Source organism: Hemiscyllium ocellatum, chromosome 37 (genome assembly GCF_020745735.1).
Source record: "Hemiscyllium ocellatum isolate sHemOce1 chromosome 37, sHemOce1.pat.X.cur, whole genome shotgun sequence".
Classification (NCBI taxonomy): domain Eukaryota; kingdom Metazoa; phylum Chordata; class Chondrichthyes; order Orectolobiformes; family Hemiscylliidae; genus Hemiscyllium; species Hemiscyllium ocellatum.
The window spans coordinates 43,835,843-43,841,883 of record NC_083437.1 but is presented as its reverse complement, the minus strand read 5'-3'; the positions used below and the strand labels follow the sequence as shown (position 1 = coordinate 43,841,883).

At 42.4% G+C, this 6,041-nt stretch overlaps 1 long non-coding RNA gene across 1 annotated transcript; it reads right to left on the bottom strand.

Annotated features, from left to right (window-relative positions):
• Window positions 1-234: 234 nt before the first annotated feature.
• LOC132833776 (uncharacterized) lies at window positions 235-5,572 on the bottom strand. Its single transcript, XR_009647107.1, has 3 exons — window positions 5,540-5,572; window positions 1,730-1,781; window positions 235-302 (listed from the first exon to the last, which is right to left on the bottom strand). It is a non-coding gene; the product is annotated as an uncharacterized LOC132833776 (long non-coding RNA).
• Window positions 5,573-6,041: the final 469 nt, after the last annotated feature.

The window sequence follows — 6,041 nt, the reverse complement described above, 5'->3', positions numbered from 1 at the left end:
AATTGAGGTGGAGCTAATGCGATCGGAATTTCACATTGACCCTTTACTCATTAGCTCTTTACCAAAATCACCTGTGCATTCCTAAAGAAACTGTAAACACCATAACCAATTCTTCCCAACTCCAGATGAATCTTGGCACAAAAGAATCAACTCTCTGCTAATTTTGACAAGTATTTTTTGTACCTTTTCATTGATCATGGCAACATGCCAAGGAACGGCCTCACTGTCAGCATTGGGTTCTATTTGCTCACTGCAACTTTGTTGTCCTGGGTGAGACACTGAAGTCCCAACTTTACACCGACCTTCAGGTTTGGTTGGGAAGACAGAAGAAGAAACAAAATTCAAAGAAGCAGTGAGGATTGGTCAGTGCCTCTGGAAAATGAAACATTGCCAGGTTGAATTATTCCACAGTATTCCCTCGATTGGACTCCAGATAATGTTCACTCTTCCATTATTGGCTCAGGCTTGGAGGGCCGAAGGGCCTGTTCCTGGGCTGTAAACTTTCTTTGTTTTGAAAAAAATGCAAAGGCAACATTTCTAGTTTTGACTTTGCACTTTTTGCCAAAACTGAGTGAAACCTCTTCACCTCACAGAATGTCAGCAGTCTGTCACTACAGTCCACATCATTCCATGGCAGTAATTCTCGGTCCTGGGGGACACAACAGCTGCTTCTAGTTTCTAAATTGTAGGAATGATTCATAACTGGAATCAATTCAGAAAAGCTGTCAAGACTTGAGGTGGGATACAGTGGAGTATTTCTAGGAACTGATCAGGGGTTCATGATTCAGTTCATACGGCTCTCCTTTCATCAGAGGCGTTTCGGGGATGACCTTACAAAGGTTTTCAAAACACTGGAAGATTTCAAGAGAATCTTTAAGATGAAATCTAATCATTCTGGTGAGTGACTCAACAACCAGGGATCACAGATTCAAAATTGGCAAACAGGTAGGGCAAAGATAAAAACAAATGTTTTTACTCTGAAACTTCCTGTGTCAAATGAATGAATTGCAATAGGCAACAGTAGATCCCCCAGTGGTCTGGCTTGATCCATTGTAAAGTCAATGTCCAATTTATTTGACCAGTACATCACACAATCCCATTTCCTCTCTTAGAAGATATTTCATAGAATTCCTACAGTATGGAAACAGGCCCTTCGGCCCAACAAGTCCACACCGATCCTCAGAAGAGTATCCCACCCACCCCTACCCTATTACTATACATTTCCCCTGACTAATGCACCTAACCTATATATCTGTGAACATGATGGGACAATTTAACATGGCCAATCCACCCCAACCTGCATATCTTTGGACTGTGGGAGGAATCTGATGCACCCAGAGGAAACCCACGCAGACACGGGGAAAATGTGCAAACTCCACACAGACAGCTGCTTGAGGTTGGAGTCAAACAACTCACGCTGTTAGGCAGCAGTGCTAACCACTGTGCCACTGTGCCACCCCAATTAGATATATTCTAATCTGCATCTTGAGATGACTACATCTCTAACTATTCCCCACTCTCTGGCATTTTTCTGTCAAATAACATATGGCTTGCACCTTGTCAGTGAACTCTGGTGATTCTCAGGAGCCCCCTCTCTCTCTCTGGAGGATCTCGGCTGCATTTACTGCAGATGGGACATGAGCTGATGAGATATTTCCCCAGACACATTTTACATATGCATTCTATTGTCAGCAGTATCACTTCAACAGAAACATTCTTACAGTCTTACCAGTTGCTGTGTTTTTAGTATTAGTTACTGTTCCCATGGTTTTGGTGCCATTCTAAGTGATAAAAAGCAAAAAAAAGGAATTCTTTTAACTCAATCAATCTGCTTTTATTAGCTAAGAACAAACACAAAGGTTATTGTTCAAGTTTAATGTACAGAATATGTGATATGAAATCATCATCAGTGCAATATCTAACAGTACTTCATCAACGATTTATGAAATTTGATTCAACACAATTAAGGCATTACCCTTAGTGTAAACAACCAAAATGAAAGGGGGTCTTTAGGAATGGGAAAGGGTCATTCAGCAGAACAATTTGGTCTTGCTACAAAAAAATTAACTCCACCAACCTTCCTCCTTCTGTATCTCTCAGTTGGTTCTGTGCAAACACGTTCCTCTAACACACATTGATACTCTCCCCATCAAGTCCACAGGCAAGCTATCCTTACTGGTCAGAAATTCAATGGCCTTTTCTTAAAATTGGGGCAAGTTCTTTTCACAAGAAGCAAATGGGGTGAAGTCAATTGTCTGGTTGTTTTAACCCAAAGGTCAAAAGCCCCTGAACTCCCCATCATTTCTGTGAGCTGCCTCACTGAGTCTCTAGACACTTAATGATCATACAGGCAAAAGAGGGTCAGTAACACCCTAGTCCAGCTATTTTTCTCAATGGAGAAAACACACAAGATAGGTACTTTCAAATTAACCTGTTCAGGGATGCTATTACACACCTCTGGAGCAAATGGGACTTGAACCCATGACTCCTGGCCCAAAGGCAGAGTCATGACACCACTGCCACAAGAACTCTACAAAGACAATTTGTAGAGCCTTTGTTCAGAGAATAGTAGGGGCGTGGAACACAGTGCCTGCAACAGTAGTAGACTCGCCAACTTTAAGGGCATTTAAATAGTCATCGGATAAACATATGGATGAAAATGGAATAGTGTAGGATAGATGGGCTTCAAATTGGCCCCACAGGTGGAGCAATGTCAAGGGCCGAATGGCCTGCACTGCACTGTAATGTTCGATGTTCTATGTTTGATGAGTAAAATAAGACCCCAATCCATCACAGTTGCTCAAACGGTGCCCATTATGTCCCCATTATCCTATAGTCCTAACACCAGCAATCAGCTATATCACCAGAAAAGTAAATACTGCACATGCTGGCAACAGGAGAGACAAGGAGCCAGCAATACTCTGCAGTTCAGGCAACATCAGTGGTTAAAGTCACAGAGTTAACATCACAGGTTCTGATGAAACAACCTGTGATGTTAACTCTGTGACTTTAACCACTGATGAAACACAAATGTCCTGAAACATTAACTGTTTCTCTCTCCACTGATGATGCCAGAACTGCTGAGTTGCTCCAGCTCTTTTTGTTTTTATTTCAGTTTCTCAAATAGCTTTTTGAGAGGCTGTAACCGTCAACAAACACTTTAACAATTTAAGGAGGAGAAAAGAAAAATGGGTATTTCCCCCTGATACCTGACAGCAACAAAAAGACTAAGATAACTATTTCTAATAACTATTTGTAAGGTGATTATTTGGATGAAAATAATGTGGAAGGGGGAAAAGCAGGAGTTTTACTTGCTCATATGAAGTGCTGGTACAGATACAATGGACTGAATGTCCTCCATTACTGACCCTTCTGTGAGCCTCTGACCCTGACTCTCAACCTCACAACTTCCCTGGCCTGCCAACAGTGGGAATAAGTATCTGATTGGCATTGTTACAACATTCAACACTTTCCTTCTCAGTGAATACATTTCTCTCACAATGGGGTATTGTAAGAAACAGGGAATGGTATTATGGACAGTGTCCAAAAGCTTCTGAAAGTCAATGCAAGAGACGTGAAGGTAATACAGACAGTCCCCAGGTTGTGAACAGAGTTCTATTCTGGAGTGCATTCACAATTCAATTTGTATACAATGCAGGACAATATAAAGCAGCTGTTTGTAAGCACAGGAAATGGTTGTATGTCAGATCTTTACAATTACAGACCAGTCTAGGATCACCTTCATAGGTCAGGCATTTGCAAATCCTTTGTTAAAATGGAGAAACAGACTTTGAGGTTGTCTTTGTAGCGTATACTGTTAGCAAAATAGTTATTCATTCCATATGATTCTAAGTGGGATTTATTGTCATTTGTATTCAACAAATAAATACAGTGAAAAGTGTAGTCACCATGCACCGACACCATTTTGAGTTGCAGAAGATATTCAGGTACAGCAGGCTTCCTCCCTTCCTGTGCTCTGCTCAACATCAGGGTCAGGAAGGTGGGGATCTCCACAACAAGCTCCGTGCCCACCAATGCTCCCGTATCACGGACCATTCCAGGTGTCCTGCTCCAGGTTCACCATCCCTGCCATCGCTCCGATGTAAAGAACACCACACCACACCACCATGCCGTCGCTGATTCACCGGCGCTCTTGTTGATCCACCAGAGTACAGATTTGGGCCTACTGCATCGTCACAGCTGAAACCCAATGTCCCAACTCCTACTAGACAGCCTTCTCCGCTGACTGCAGAGGCCATGCTGCCATCACCGCCATCTTGCCGCCACCCCCTCGGGTCCTGTGTCGGGCCCACCAACATTGATGTCACCATGTTCTGGCACCATCTCTCACTCACTGCCCCAAACTCACTGCCACTGTGAACTAACTGTGAATCTGGCATCACACGTAAACCAGACCAGGCAAGGATTTGAAACGTCGATTTTCCTGCTCCTCGGATGTTGCCTGACGTGCTGTGCTTTTCCAGCAACACCCTCTTGACTCTAATATCCAGCATCTGCAGATCTCACATTTGCCTAAGGATTTCATTATGACAAGGAATCACCTGCTTAAAACTGAGATGACAAAGAATCCATGAAACTGTATCTTTGAGTATTTAAGATAGATCCGGTTTGATTCTTGACTCTGGTGGGAGGCTATTGGGGGGATGTAGGAATATGTATTGGAAGTGACAATCAGATCAGCTGTGATCCTACTGAATGTCAGAGCAACCTTGAAGAGCTGGATGGTCTCGTCCTGTTCCTTGTTTGTATATTGATACGAACTGAGCAACTTAAAACACAGCAATATTCAAGCAAAACTTGGCTTTTGATTTCTTTTTTAATTGAACGTATTTTTCTCATCAACCTGCTCAGAGATATTACAACATACCTCTGGAACAGATGGATCATGAAGCTGAGCCTCCTGCACTAGGGGTAGAGATGCTACCACCATGCCATAAGAGGAACCCCCAACTTGTATTTTGAAAAGCTGCACTCTGATTTACGAGCACCACGTCCCTGTTTCCCCCCCCCACTAATCCCAAAAGCTCATTAGGTTAAATTCCCACAGGATTTGAACAGGATGTGGTCTCATTTCTAACAGCCACAGCAGCAGGCCCAATGCATAGGTGTCAATCCGGTGGAACTCATTGCTGGCCTACTCCTTCCTCACCTCTAATATTCTCATTTTAGCTGATCCTTTCTTCTCTCGCCCCACTCTATATTTGACCAGCGTGTTAAGGTGAACAACTTGCTGATTCAGAGGATTTGTCTTGCAGTGACGTGATGAACTTCAAAAAGAAATGTAACTCCTAAATACTGTAGCTTCTTTATTTGCAGGGATGAGATTAACAAACATTTTCACACCTTTAATTTTGCACCCAGACATACACTTGCCATGTGTAAAAATTCATTTTCCATGGTTTAATCTTGTATGTCAAAACAGCGGAAATTGGGAACCATGAAAAGATTGATCCTACGTCAGACTGTTGGATAAAGATTAAAACAATATGATTGAGAAAAGTTATTACCATTAACGCACCTGCTTAAGGGCTTGTTTTGTTGCATCTTTGTTTCTTTCCTGCTTGTCCACTGTCTGAGGTTGATGGACAGTTCTTGTAAAAGCAGAAAACCTCCGCATCTTCAGGAAGGAGCTATCGGCAAACCTCTCCTTATGAAGTGCCTACAGATCCTTAACCTCACTCTGAAATATCACCACACATAAATAAAGATCTGCAGTTGTCAGATGCAGAAGCAATAAAACTGTTTATGGTACCAACAAACTGATCCAGTTGCAAAATCAGCCAATAATTGGGTGACACAATATCTGTTATTTTGTATTTCATGCTTTTTTTCACAGAGTATTGAATTTTTTTCTCTATTCATGGGATGAGGACATTACTGGCTATAGCAGCATTTATTGCCTATCCCTAATTGCCCAGAGGGTTTGAGTCACATGTAGGCCAGACCCAGTAAAGGTGGCAGTTCCTTTCCCTAAAGGGCGTAGGTGAAGGCGATGGGTTTTTCTGACAATTGGCACATGG